The 15,266-nt window shown below is 43.3% G+C and overlaps 9 pseudogenes; all 9 read right to left on the bottom strand.

The window, feature by feature from the left end:
- Nucleotides 1-874: 874 nt before the first annotated feature.
- LOC130286347 (U2 spliceosomal RNA) lies at nucleotides 875-1,138 on the bottom strand (annotated as a pseudogene).
- Nucleotides 1,139-2,602: 1,464 nt separating this feature from the next.
- Nucleotides 2,603-2,866, bottom strand: LOC130287640 (U2 spliceosomal RNA; annotated as a pseudogene).
- Nucleotides 2,867-4,330: 1,464 nt separating this feature from the next.
- On the bottom strand, nucleotides 4,331-4,595 carry LOC130288560 (U2 spliceosomal RNA; annotated as a pseudogene).
- A 1,444-nt stretch (nucleotides 4,596-6,039) lies between these two features.
- Nucleotides 6,040-6,303, bottom strand: LOC130286348 (U2 spliceosomal RNA; annotated as a pseudogene).
- A 1,483-nt stretch (nucleotides 6,304-7,786) lies between these two features.
- On the bottom strand, nucleotides 7,787-8,053 carry LOC130288439 (U2 spliceosomal RNA; annotated as a pseudogene).
- Nucleotides 8,054-9,497: 1,444 nt separating this feature from the next.
- LOC130286349 (U2 spliceosomal RNA) lies at nucleotides 9,498-9,761 on the bottom strand (annotated as a pseudogene).
- Nucleotides 9,762-11,217: 1,456 nt separating this feature from the next.
- Nucleotides 11,218-11,483, bottom strand: LOC130288295 (U2 spliceosomal RNA; annotated as a pseudogene).
- Nucleotides 11,484-12,942: 1,459 nt separating this feature from the next.
- LOC130289221 (U2 spliceosomal RNA) lies at nucleotides 12,943-13,206 on the bottom strand (annotated as a pseudogene).
- A 1,444-nt stretch (nucleotides 13,207-14,650) lies between these two features.
- LOC130286350 (U2 spliceosomal RNA) lies at nucleotides 14,651-14,914 on the bottom strand (annotated as a pseudogene).
- Between the last annotated feature and the right edge of the window lie 352 nt (nucleotides 14,915-15,266).

Genomic DNA, 15,266 nt, shown 5'->3' on the forward strand with positions numbered 1-15,266 from the left:
GTTTACATCTAGCCCGTGGCATTGAATGGCATTTTAAAAGTGCTAAGGGTCCTGGTGCAATAATCCTCCCATGAGGATCAGCCTCAACGGCTTTGTAGATTGCACTCATGTCAGCAACTCCATATACATTTTTTTTTCTTCATGCTTCTTTCTTCATCCTTTTTTCTTTCTGTCATTCAGACTTTCATTCATTCGATCTCTCTCACTCACTTGCTTTAACTCATTTGTTCTCACTCACTCACTCACTCACTCAATCACTCACTCACTCATTCACTCTCACTCACTCTCACTCTCTCACTCACTCGCTCACTAAGTCAGTCTCTCTCTCTCTCTCTTTTTCTTTTTATATATATTTTTTTCCGTCTTCTTCTTCTTCTTCTTCAGACCCTGTCATAGCACTAATGCCTTTCCAATACCACCAGCAGATGGAGACACTCCATTGCAACATTGGTTGTGAGCAGCAGTTTCTAAAAACAAATGCCTCATGGCGGATTTCCCATCCATCAATGGATGGTAAATTTTGTTTTTATCATTCACTGACCACAGAAACCAATGCATGGTCAAGCAACAGCAATGACACACCCTTGTGTATAGGCATGAGACCCTCATGTCATTTAACAGGATTCAGCACCACCCACAAGACAGCTACCTGTCATGTCATGTCAAACCTGCACAGGTGTGCTAGATTATTATTATTTAGTTTTATTTTATTTTTTTACACCAATCAGTGTGCAAACATGGTCATTAAAACGCTAAATGAATAGACGTTCATAAACCAGTCAGTGCAACTCATCATTTTGGTCTCCAATTCTCAAACTCAAATTCTCACCCACGGAGGATTAAATGAGAATCTTTCTTGTTTAACACTGGAATGGGGTGGTGCACTGTTCACTACCCGAAGATACTGCCACATCGGGTCAATGCATAGGGCGACAGAAGCAAGCTTCCAAATCAGCTCCCTTTCTCAAAAATCCATTTAATTTATGGTCCCCAGATAGGGAACGTATGTATCAGTATGTGCTCACAAGTCACCCAAGTGCAAGTATTCACACAAAAAAAAACGTGCCTCAGGATGCGATCTGTCGCAAGATCCTTTCTTTTTTTACACTTGATCTAAGCCAAAAGGCCTAGAGGGGATAACCGGGAAAGGGGTGGACCCAACCATGTCCCCTTCATGAGCACTCACATTACTCATAGGAATGGAAGGAAGGCTGGCAGCCAACCAGCCTCCCATACACTTTCTGGGTGGGTGGCAGTCAGCCACCTATACATACATACAGCACAGGCTAAACCCACATCATCACTTAAAAAAAGGACAGGCGACCATTGCACTCTGATGGAGCATTTAGCAATGCAATCCATAGCCTGGCTTTTGCCTGAACCCCCATCACTCCTCCTCTTGCATATAAGACAATATTTCAGATCTGCATATGAAAACAACACGCCTACCTTTGTTGCACATAGCTGCCTGCCTGTCTCTAGTTACCCCACTGGCTGTAGCTGCGTCCCTTCCGACATGGAATAACACCAACTGTAACGATAAACTGAAAATTAACAGTATAAACCTGCATCATTTTGGACTCTGGTATTTGCTGAATCCGGGTGACCTGACAATCGATGGTGGTGCCGCTGGTGATTCTGGCCTTCTTGGAATCTGTTGGGCCTATGTGTTAGCTCACACATCACTTGGGTATCCATGGTAACTACCACAACATGGTCATCTGCAGTTTACATCTAGCCCGTGGCATTGAATGGCATTTTAAAAGTGCTAAGGGTCCTGGTGCAATAATCCTCCCATGAGGATCAGCCTCAACGGCTTTGTAGATTGCACTCATGTCAGCAACTCCATATACATTTTTTTTTCTTCATGCTTCTTTCTTCATCCTTTTTTCTTTCTGTCATTCAGACTTTCATTCATTCGATCTCTCTCACTCACTTGCTTTAACTCATTTGTTCTCACTCACTCACTCACTCACTCAATCACTCACTCACTCATTCACTCTTACTCACTCTCACTCTCTCACTCACTCGCTCACTAAGTCAGTCTCTCTCTCTCTCTCTCTTTTTCTTTTTATATATATTTTTTTCCGTCTTCTTCTTCTTCTTCTTCAGACCCTGTCATAGCACTAATGCCTTTCCAATACCACCAGCAGATGGAGACACTCCATTGCAACATTGGTTGTGAGCAGCAGTTTCTAAAAACAAATGCCTCATGGCGGATTTCCCATCCATCAATGGATGGTAAATTTTGTTTTTATCATTCACTGACCACAGAAACCAATGCATGGTCAAGCAACAGCAATGACACACCCTTGTGTATAGGCATGAGACCCTCATGTCATTTAACAGGATTCAGCACCACCCACAAGACAGCTACCTGTCATGTCATGTCAAACCTGCACAGGTGTGCTAGATTATTATTATTTAGTTTTATTTTATTTTTTTACACCAATCAGTGTGCAAACATGGTCATTAAAACGCTAAATGAATAGACGTTCATAAACCAGTCAGTGCAACTCATCATTTTGGTCTCCAATTCTCAAACTCAAATTCTCACCCACGGAGGATTAAATGAGAATCTTTCTTGTTTAACACTGGAATGGGGTGGTGCACTGTTCACTACCCGAAGATACTGCCACATCGGGTCAATGCATAGGGCGACAGAAGCAAGCTTCCAAATCAGCTCCCTTTCTCAAAAATCCATTTAATTTATGGTCCCCAGATAGGGAACGTATGTATCAGTATGTGCTCACAAGTCACCCAAGTGCAAGTATTCACACAAAAAAAAACATGCCTCAGGATGCGATCTGTCGCAAGATCCTTTCTTTTTTTACACTTGATCTAAGCCAAAAGGCCTAGAGGGGATAACCGGGAAAGGGGTGGACCCAACCATGTCCCCTTCATGAGCACTCACATTACTCATAGGAATGGAAGGAAGGCTGGCAGCCAACCAGCCTCCCATACACTTTCTGGGTGGGTGGCAGTCAGCCACCCATACATACATACAGCACAGGCTAAACCCACATCATCACTTAAAAAAAGGACAGGCGACCATTGCACTCTGATGGAGCATTTAGCAATGCAATCCATAGCCTGGCTTTTGCCTGAACCCCCATCACTCCTCCTCTTGCATATAAGATAATATTTCAGATCTGCATATGAAAACAACACGCCTACCTTTGTTGCACATAGCTGCCTGCCTGTCTCTAGTTACCCCACTGGCTGTAGCTGCATCCCTTCCGACATGGAATAACACCAACTGTAACGATAAACTGAAAATTAACAGTATAAACCTGCATCATTTTGGACTCTGGTATTTGCTGAATCCGGGTGACCTGACAATCGATGGTGGTGCCGCTGGTGATTCTGGCCTTCTTGGAATCTGTTGGGCCTATGTGTTAGCTCACACATCACTTGGGTATCCATGGTAACTACCACATCATGGTCATCTGCAGTTTACATCTAGCCCGTGGCATTGAATGGCATTTTAAAAGTGCTAAGGGTCCTGGTGCAATAATCCTCCCATGAGGATCAGCCTCAACGGCTTTGTAGATTGCACTCATGTCAGCAACTCCATATACATTTTTTTTTCTTCATGCTTCTTTCTTCATCCTTTTTTCTTTCTGTCATTCAGACTTTCATTCATTCGATCTCTCTCACTCACTTGCTTTAACTCATTTGTTCTCACTCACTCACTCACTCACTCAATCACTCACTCACTCATTCACTCTTACTCACTCTCACTCTCTCACTCACTCGCTCACTAAGTCAGTCTCTCTCTCTCTCTCTCTTTTTCTTTTTATATATATTTTTTTCCGTCTTCTTCTTCTTCTTCTTCAGACCCTGTCATAGCACTAATGCCTTTCCAATACCACCAGCAGATGGAGACACTCCATTGCAACATTGGTTGTGAGCAGCAGTTTCTAAAAACAAATGCCTCATGGCGGATTTCCCATCCATCAATGGATGGTAAATTTTGTTTTTATCATTCACTGACCACAGAAACCAATGCATGGTCAAGCAACAGCAATGACACACCCTTGTGTATAGGCATGAGACCCTCATGTCATTTAACAGGATTCAGCACCACCCACAAGACAGCTACCTGTCATGTCATGTCAAACCTGCACAGGTGTGCTAGATTATTATTATTTAGTTTTATTTTATTTTTTTACACCAATCAGTGTGCAAACATGGTCATTAAAACGCTAAATGAATAGACGTTCATAAACCAGTCAGTGCAACTCATCATTTTGGTCTCCAATTCTCAAACTCAAATTCTCACCCACGGAGGATTAAATGAGAATCTTTCTTGTTTAACACTGGAATGGGGTGGTGCACTGTTCACTACCCGAAGATACTGCCACATCGGGTCAATGCATAGGGCGACAGAAGCAAGCTTCCAAATCAGCTCCCTTTCTCAAAAATCCATTTAATTTATGGTCCCCAGATAGGGAACGTATGTATCAGTATGTGCTCACAAGTCACCCAAGTGCAAGTATTCACACAAAAAAAAACGTGCCTCAGGATGCGATCTGTCGCAAGATCCTTTCTTTTTTTTACACTTGATCTAAGCCAAAAGGCCTAGAGGGGATAACCGGGAAAGGGGTGGACCCAACCATGTCCCCTTCATGAGCACTCACATTACTCATAGGAATGGAAGGAAGGCTGGCAGCCAACCAGCCTCCCATACACTTTCTGGGTGGGTGGCAGTCAGCCACCCATACATACATACAGCACAGGCTAAACCCACATCATCACTTAAAAAAAGGACAGGCGACCATTGCACTCTGATGGAGCATTTAGCAATGCAATCCATAGCCTGGCTTTTGCCTGAACCCCCATCACTCCTCCTCTTGCATATAAGACAATATTTCAGATCTGCATATGAAAACAACACGCCTACCTTTGTTGCACATAGCTGCCTGCCTGTCTCTAGTTACCCCACTGGCTGTAGCTGCGTCCCTTCCGACATGGAATAACACCAACTGTAACGATAAACTGAAAATTAACAGTATAAACCTGCATCATTTTGGACTCTGGTATTTGCTGAATCCGGGTGACCTGACAATCGATGGTGGTGCCGCTGGTGATTCTGGCCTTCTTGGAATCTGTTGGGCCTATGTGTTAGCTCACACATCACTTGGGTATCCATGGTAACTACCACAACATGGTCATCTGCAGTTTACATCTAGCCCGTGGCATTGAATGGCATTTTAAAAGTGCTAAGGGTCCTGGTGCAATAATCCTCCCATGAGGATCAGCCTCAATGGCTTTGTAGATTGCACTCATGTCAGCAACTCCATATACATTTTTTTTTCTTCATGCTTCTTTCTTCATCCTTTTTTCTTTCTGTCATTCAGACTTTCATTCATTCGATCTCTCTCACTCACTTGCTTTAACTCATTTGTTCTCACTCACTCACTCACTCATTCACTCTCACTCACTCTCACTCTCTCACTCACTCGCTCACTAAGTCAGTCTCTCTCTCTCTCTCTCTTTTTATTTTTATATATATTTTTTTCCGTCTTCTTCTTCTTCTTCTTCAGACCCTGTCATAGCACTAATGCCTTTCCAATACCACCAGCAGATGGAGACACTCCATTGCAACATTGGTTGTGAGCAGCAGTTTCTAAAAACAAATGCCTCATGGCGGATTTCCCATCCATCAATGGATGGTAAATTTTGTTTTTATCATTCACTGACCACAGAAACCAATGCATGGTCAAGCAACAGCAATGACACACCCTTGTGTATAGGCATGAGACCCTCATGTCATTTAACAGGATTCAGCACCACCCACAAGACAGCTACCTGTCATGTCATGTCAAACCTGCACAGGTGTGCTAGATTATTATTATTTAGTTTTATTTTATTTTTTTACACCAATCAGTGTGCAAACATGGTCATTAAAACGCTAAATGAATAGACGTTCATAAACCAGTCAGTGCAACTCATCATTTTGGTCTCCAATTCTCAAACTCAAATTCTCACCCACGGAGGATTAAATGAGAATCTTTCTTGTTTAACACTGGAATGGGGTGGTGCACTGTTCACTACCCGAAGATACTGCCACATCGGGTCAATGCATAGGGCGACAGAAGCAAGCTTCCAAATCAGCTCCCTTTCTCAAAAATCCATTTAATTTATGGTCCCCAGATAGGGAACGTATGTATCAGTATGTGCTCACAAGTCACCCAAGTGCAAGTATTCACACAAAAAAAAACGTGCCTCAGGATGCGATCTGTCGCAAGATCCTTTCTTTTTTTACACTTGATCTAAGCCAAAAGGCCTAGAGGGGATAACCGGGAAAGGGGTGGACCCAACCATGTCCCCTTCATGAGCACTCACATTACTCATAGGAATGAAAGGAAGGCTGGCAGCCAACCAGCCTCCCATACACTTTCTGGGTGGGTGGCAGTCAGCCACCCATACATACATACAGCACAGGCTAAACCCACATCATCACTTAAAAAAAGGACAGGCGACCATTGCACTCTGATGGAGCATTTAGCAATGCAATCCATAGCCTGGCTTTTGCCTGAACCCCCATCACTCCTCCTCTTGCATATAAGACAATATTTCAGATCTGCATATGAAAACAACACGCCTACCTTTGTTGCACATAGCTGCCTGCCTGTCTCTAGTTACCCCACTGGCTGTAGCTGCGTCCCTTCCGACATGGAATAACACCAACTGTAACGATAAACTGAAAATTAACAGTATAAACCTGCATCATTTTGGACTCTGGTATTTGCTGAATCCGGGTGACCTGACAATCGATGGTGGTGCCGCTGGTGATTCTGGCCTTCTTGGAATCTGTTGGGCCTATGTGTTAGCTCACACATCACTTGGGTATCCATGGTAACTACCACAACATGGTCATCTGCAGTTTACATCTAGCCCGTGGCATTGAATGGCATTTTAAAAGTGCTAAGGGTCCTGGTGCAATAATCCTCCCATGAGGATCAGCCTCAACGGCTTTGTAGATTGCACTCATGTCAGCAACTCCATATACATTTTTTTTTCTTCATGCTTCTTTCTTCATCCTTTTTTCTTTCTGTCATTCAGACTTTCATTCATTCGATCTCTCTCACTCACTTGCTTTAACTCATTTGTTCTCACTCACTCACTCACTCACTCACTCAATCACTCACTCACTCATTCACTCTCACTCACTCTCACTCTCTCACTCACTCGCTCACTAAGTCAGTCTCTCTCTCTCTCTCTCTTTTTCTTTTTATATATATTTTTTTCCGTCTTCTTCTTCTTCTTCTTCTTCTTCTTCTTCTTCAGACCCTGTCATAGCACTAATGCCTTTCCAATACCACCAGCAGATGGAGACACTCCATTGCAACATTGGTTGTGAGCAGCAGTTTCTAAAAACAAATGCCTCATGGCGGATTTCCCATCCATCAATGGATGGTAAATTTTGTTTTTATCATTCACTGACCACAGAAACCAATGCATGGTCAAGCAACAGCAATGACACACCCTTGTGTATAGGCATGAGACCCTCATGTCATTTAACAGGATTCAGCACCACCCACAAGACAGCTACCTGTCATGTCATGTCAAACCTGCACAGGTGTGCTAGATTATTATTATTTAGTTTTATTTTATTTTTTTACACCAATCAGTGTGCAAACATGGTCATTAAAACGCTAAATGAATAGACGTTCATAAACCAGTCAGTGCAACTCATCATTTTGGTCTCCAATTCTCAAACTCAAATTCTCACCCACGGAGGATTAAATGAGAATCTTTCTTGTTTAACACTGGAATGGGGTGGTGCACTGTTCACTACCCGAAGATACTGCCACATCGGGTCAATGCATAGGGCGACAGAAGCAAGCTTCCAAATCAGCTCCCTTTCTCAAAAATCCATTTAATTTATGGTCCCCAGATAGGGAACGTATGTATCAGTATGTGCTCACAAGTCACCCAAGTGCAAGTATTCACACAAAAAAAAAAAACGTGCCTCAGGATGCGATCTGTCGCAAGATCCTTTCTTTTTTTACACTTGATCTAAGCCAAAAGGCCTAGAGGGGATAACCGGGAAAGGGGTGGACCCAACCATGTCCCCTTCATGAGCACTCACATTACTCATAGGAATGGAAGGAAGGCTGGCAGCCAACCAGCCTCCCATACACTTTCTGGGTGGGTGGCAGTCAGCCACCCATACATACATACAGCACAGGCTAAACCCACATCATCACTTAAAAAAAGGACAGGCGACCATTGCACTCTGATGGAGCATTTAGCAATGCAATCCATAGCCTGGCTTTTGCCTGAACCCCCATCACTCCTCCTCTTGCATATAAGACAATATTTCAGATCTGCATATGAAAACAACACGCCTACCTTTGTTGCACATAGCTGCCTGCCTGTCTCTAGTTACCCCACTGGCTGTAGCTGCGTCCCTTCCGACATGGAATAACACCAACTGTAACGATAAACTGAAAATTAACAGTATAAACCTGCATCATTTTGGACTCTGGTATTTGCTGAATCCGGGTGACCTGACAATCGATGGTGGTGCCGCTGGTGATTCTGGCCTTCTTGGAATCTGTTGGGCCTATGTGTTAGCTCACACATCACTTGGGTATCCATGGTAACTACCACAACATGGTCATCTGCAGTTTACATCTAGCCCGTGGCATTGAATGGCATTTTAAAAGTGCTAAGGGTCCTGGTGCAATAATCCTCCCATGAGGATCAGCCTCAACGGCTTTGTAGATTGCACTCATGTCAGCAACTCCATATACATTTTTTTTTCTTCATGCTTCTTTCTTCATCCTTTTTTCTTTCTGTCATTCAGACTTTCATTCATTCGATCTCTCTCACTCACTTGCTTTAACTCATTTGTTCTCACTCACTCACTCACTCATTCATTCTCACTCACTCTCACTCTCTCACTCACTCGCTCACTAAGTCAGTCTCTCTCTCTCTCTCTCTTTTTCTTTTTATATATATTTTTTTCCGTCTTCTTTTTCTTCTTCTTCAGACCCTGTCATAGCACTAATGCCTTTCCAATACCACCAGCAGATGGAGACACTCCATTGCAACATTGGTTGTGAGCAGCAGTTTCTAAAAACAAATGCCTCATGGCGGATTTCCCATCCATCAATGGATGGTAAATTTTGTTTTTATCATTCACTGACCACAGAAACCAATGCATGGTCAAGCAACAGCAATGACACACCCTTGTGTATAGGCATGAGACCCTCATGTCATTTAACAGGATTCAGCACCACCCACAAGACAGCTACCTGTCATGTCATGTCAAACCTGCACAGGTGTGCTAGATTATTATTATTTAGTTTTATTTTATTTTTTTACACCAATCAGTGTGCAAACATGGTCATTAAAACGCTAAATGAATAGACGTTCATAAACCAGTCAGTGCAACTCATCATTTTGGTCTCCAATTCTCAAACTCAAATTCTCACCCACGGAGGATTAAATGAGAATCTTTCTTGTTTAACACTGGAATGGGGTGGTGCACTGTTCACTACCCGAAGATACTGCCACATCGGGTCAATGCATAGGGCGACAGAAGCAAGCTTCCAAATCAGCTCCCTTTCTCAAAAATCCATTTAATTTATGGTCCCCAGATAGGGAACGTATGTATCAGTATGTGCTCACAAGTCACCCAAGTGCAAGTATTCACACAAAAAAAAACGTGCCTCAGGATGCGATCTGTCGCAAGATCCTTTCTTTTTTTACACTTGATCTAAGCCAAAAGGCCTAGAGGGGATAACCGGGAAAGGGGTGGACCCAACCATGTCCCCTTCATGAGCACTCACATTACTCATAGGAATGGAAGGAAGGCTGGCAGCCAACCAGCCTCCCACACACTTTCTGGGTGGGTGGCAGTCAGCCACCCATACATACATACAGCACAGGCTAAACCCACATCATCACTTAAAAAAAGGACAGGCGACCATTGCACTCTGATGGAGCATTTAGCAATGCAATCCATAGCCTGGCTTTTGCCTGAACCCCCATCACTCCTCCTCTTGCATATAAGACAATATTTCAGATCTGCATATGAAAACAACACGCCTACCTTTGTTGCACATAGCTGCCTGCCTGTCTCTAGTTACCCCACTGGCTGTAGCTGCGTCCCTTCCGACATGGAATAACACCAACTGTAACGATAAACTGAAAATTAACAGTATAAACCTGCATCATTTTGGACTCTGGTATTTGCTGAATCCGGGTGACCTGACAATCGATGGTGGTGCCGCTGGTGATTCTGGCCTTCTTGGAATCTGTTGGGCCTATGTGTTAGCTCACACATCACTTGGGTATCCATGGTAACTACCACAACATGGTCATCTGCAGTTTACATCTAGCCCGTGGCATTGAATGGCATTTTAAAAGTGCTAAGGGTCCTGGTGCAATAATCCTCCCATGAGGATCAGCCTCAACGGCTTTGTAGATTGCACTCATGTCAGCAACTCCATATACATTTTTTTTTCTTCATGCTTCTTTCTTCATCCTTTTTTCTTTCTGTCATTCAGACTTTCATTCATTCGATCTCTCTCACTCACTTGCTTTAACTCATTTGTTCTCACTCACTCACTCACTCAATCACTCACTCACTCATTCACTCTCACTCACTCTCACTCTCTCACTCACTCGCTCACTAAGTCAGTCTCTCTCTCTCTCTTTTTCTTTTTATATATATTTTTTTCCGTCTTCTTCTTCTTCTTCTTCAGACCCTGTCATAGCACTAATGCCTTTCCAATACCACCAGCAGATGGAGACACTCCATTGCAACATTGGTTGTGAGCAGCAGTTTCTAAAAACAAATGCCTCATGGCGGATTTCCCATCCATCAATGGATGGTAAATTTTGTTTTTATCATTCACTGACCACAGAAACCAATGCATGGTCAAGCAACAGCAATGACACACCCTTGTGTATAGGCATGAGACCCTCATGTCATTTAACAGGATTCAGCACCACCCACAAGACAGCTACCTGTCATGTCATGTCAAACCTGCACAGGTGTGCTAGATTATTATTATTTAGTTTTATTTTATTTTTTTACACCAATCAGTGTGCAAACATGGTCATTAAAACGCTAAATGAATAGACGTTCATAAACCAGTCAGTGCAACTCATCATTTTGGTCTCCAATTCTCAAACTCAAATTCTCACCCACGGAGGATTAAATGAGAATCTTTCTTGTTTAACACTGGAATGGGGTGGTGCACTGTTCACTACCCGAAGATACTGCCACATCGGGTCAATGCATAGGGCGACAGAAGCAAGCTTCCAAATCAGCTCCCTTTCTCAAAAATCCATTTAATTTATGGTCCCCAGATAGGGAACGTATGTATCAGTATGTGCTCACAAGTCACCCAAGTGCAAGTATTCACACAAAAAAAAAAACGTGCCTCAGGATGCGATCTGTCGCAAGATCCTTTCTTTTTTTACACTTGATCTAAGCCAAAAGGCCTAGAGGGGATAACCGGGAAAGGGGTGGACCCAACCATGTCCCCTTCATGAGCACTCACATTACTCATAGGAATGGAAGGAAGGCTGGCAGCCAACCAGCCTCCCATACACTTTCTGGGTGGGTGGCAGTCAGCCACCCATACATACATACAGCACAGGCTAAACCCACATCATCACTTAAAAAAAGGACAGGCGACCATTGCACTCTGATGGAGCATTTAGCAATGCAATCCATAGCCTGGCTTTTGCCTGAACCCCCATCACTCCTCCTCTTGCATATAAGACAATATTTCAGATCTGCATATGAAAACAACACGCCTACCTTTGTTGCACATAGCTGCCTGCCTGTCTCTAGTTACCCCACTGGCTGTAGCTGCGTCCCTTCCGACATGGAATAACACCAACTGTAACGATAAACTGAAAATTAACAGTATAAACCTGCATCATTTTGGACTCTGGTATTTGCTGAATCCGGGTGACCTGACAATCGATGGTGGTGCCGCTGGTGATTCTGGCCTTCTTGGAATCTGTTGGGCCTATGTGTTAGCTCACACATCACTTGGGTATCCATGGTAACTACCACAACATGGTCATCTGCAGTTTACATCTAGCCCGTGGCATTGAATGGCATTTTAAAAGTGCTAAGGGTCCTGGTGCAATAATCCTCCCATGAGGATCAGCCTCAACGGCTTTGTAGATTGCACTCATGTCAGCAACTCCATATACATTTTTTTTTCTTCATGCTTCTTTCTTCATCCTTTTTTCTTTCTGTCATTCAGACTTTCATTCATTCGATCTCTCTCACTCACTTGCTTTAACTCATTTGTTCTCACTCACTCACTCACTCACTCAATCACTCACTCACTCATTCACTCTCACTCACTCTCACTCTCTCACTCACTCGCTCACTAAGTCAGTCTCTCTCTCTCTCTCTTTTTCTTTTTATATATATTTTTTTCCGTCTTCTTCTTCTTCTTCAGACCCTGTCATAGCACTAATGCCTTTCCAATACCACCAGCAGATGGAGACACTCCATTGCAACATTGGTTGTGAGCAGCAGTTTCTAAAAACAAATGCCTCATGGCGGATTTCCCATCCATCAATGGATGGTAAATTTTGTTTTTATCATTCACTGACCACAGAAACCAATGCATGGTCAAGCAACAGCAATGACACACCCTTGTGTATAGGCATGAGACCCTCATGTCATTTAACAGGATTCAGCACCACCCACAAGACAGCTACCTGTCATGTCATGTCAAACCTGCACAGGTGTGCTAGATTATTATTATTTAGTTTTATTTTATTTTTTTACACCAATCAGTGTGCAAACATGGTCATTAAAACGCTAAATGAATAGACGTTCATAAACCAGTCAGTGCAACTCATCATTTTGGTCTCCAATTCTCAAACTCAAATTCTCACCCACGGAGGATTAAATGAGAATCTTTCTTGTTTAACACTGGAATGGGGTGGTGCACTGTTCACTACCCGAAGATACTGCCACATCGGGTCAATGCATAGGGCGACAGAAGCAAGCTTCCAAATCAGCTCCCTTTCTCAAAAATCCATTTAATTTATGGTCCCCAGATAGGGAACGTATATATCAGTATGTGCTCACAAGTCACCCAAGTGCAAGTATTCACACAAAAAAAAACGTGCCTCAGGATGCGATCTGTCGCAAGATCCTTTCTTTTTTTACACTTGATCTAAGCCAAAAGGCCTAGAGGGGATAACCGGGAAAGGGGTGGACCCAACCATGTCCCCTTCATGAGCACTCACATTACTAATAGGAATGGAAGGAAGGCTGGCAGCCAACCAGCCTCCCATACACTTTCTGGGTGGGTGGCAGTCAGCCACCCATACATACATACAGCACAGGCTAAACCCACATCATCACTTAAAAAAAGGACAGGCGACCATTGCACTCTGATGGAGCATTTAGCAATGCAATCCATAGCCTGGCTTTTGCCTGAACCCCCATCACTCCTCCTCTTGCATATAAGACAATATTTCAGATCTGCATATGAAAACAACACGCCTACCTTTGTTGCACATAGCTGCCTGCCTGTCTCTAGTTACCCCACTGGCTGTAGCTGCGTCCCTTCCGACATGGAATAACACCAACTGTAACGATAAACTGAAAATTAACAGTATAAACCTGCATCATTTTGGACTCTGGTATTTGCTGAATCCGGGTGACCTGACAATCGATGGTGGTGCCGCTGGTGATTCTGGCCTTCTTGGAATCTGTTGGGCCTATGTGTTAGCTCACACATCACTTGGGTATCCATGGTAACTACCACAACATGGTCATCTGCAGTTTACATCTAGCCCGTGGCATTGAATGGCATTTTAAAAGTGCTAAGGGTCCTGGTGCAATAATCCTCCCATGAGGATCAGCCTCAACGGCTTTGTAGATTGCACTCATGTCAGCAACTCCATATACATTTTTTTTTCTTCATGCTTCTTTCTTCATCCTTTTTTCTTTCTGTCATTCAGACTTTCATTCATTCGATCTCTCTCACTCACTTGCTTTAACTCATTTGTTCTCACTCACTCACTCACTCATTCATTCTCACTCACTCTCACTCTCTTACTCACTCGCTCACTAAGTCAGTCTCTCTCTCTCTCTCTCTTTTTCTTTTTATATATATTTTTTTCCGTCTTCTTCTTCTTCTTCTTCAGACCCTGTCATAGCACTAATGCCTTTCCAATACCACCAGCAGATGGAGACACTCCATTGCAACATTGGTTGTGAGCAGCAGTTTCTAAAAACAAATGCCTCATGGCGGATTTCCCATCCATCAATGGATGGTAAATTTTGTTTTTATCATTCACTGACCACAGAAACCAATGCATGGTCAAGCAACAGCAATGACACACCCTTGTGTATAGGCATGAGACCCTCATGTCATTTAACAGGATTCAGCACCACCCACAAGACAGCTACCTGTCATGTCATGTCAAACCTGCACAGGTGTGCTAGATTATTATTATTTAGTTTTATTTTATTTTTTTACACCAATCAGTGTGCAAACATGGTCATTAAAACGCTAAATGAATAGACGTTCATAAACCAGTCAGTGCAACTCATCATTTTGGTCTCCAATTCTCAAACTCAAATTCTCACCCACGGAGGATTAAATGAGAATCTTTCTTGTTTAACACTGGAATGGGGTGGTGCACTGTTCACTACCCGAAGATACTGCCACATCGGGTCAATGCATAGGGCGACAGAAGCAAGCTTCCAAATCAGCTCCCTTTCTCAAAAATCCATTTAATTTATGGTCCCCAGATAGGGAACGTATGTATCAGTATGTGCTCACAAGTCACCCAAGTGCAAGTATTCACACAAAAAAAAACGTGCCTCAGGATGCGATCTGTCGCAAGATCCTTTCTTTTTTTACACTTGATCTAAGCCAAAAGGCCTAGAGGGGATAACCGGGAAAGGGGTGGACCCAACCATGTCCCCTTCATGAGCACTCACATTACTCATAGGAATGGAAGGAAGGCTGGCAGCCAACCAGCCTCCCATACACTTTCTGGGTGGGTGGCAGTCAGCCACCCATACATACATACAGCACAGGCTAAACCTACATCATCACTTAAAAAAAGGACAGGCGACCATTGCACTCTGATGGAGCATTTAGCAATGCAATCCATAGCCTGGCTTTTGCCTGAACCCCCATCACTCCTCCTCTTGCATATAAGACAATATTTCAGATCTGCATATGAAAACAACACGCCTACCTTTGTTGCACATAGCTGCCTGCCTGTCTCTAGTTACCCCA

Source organism: Hyla sarda, chromosome 8 (assembly GCF_029499605.1).
Source record: "Hyla sarda isolate aHylSar1 chromosome 8, aHylSar1.hap1, whole genome shotgun sequence".
Lineage (NCBI taxonomy): Eukaryota > Metazoa > Chordata > Amphibia > Anura > Hylidae > Hyla > Hyla sarda.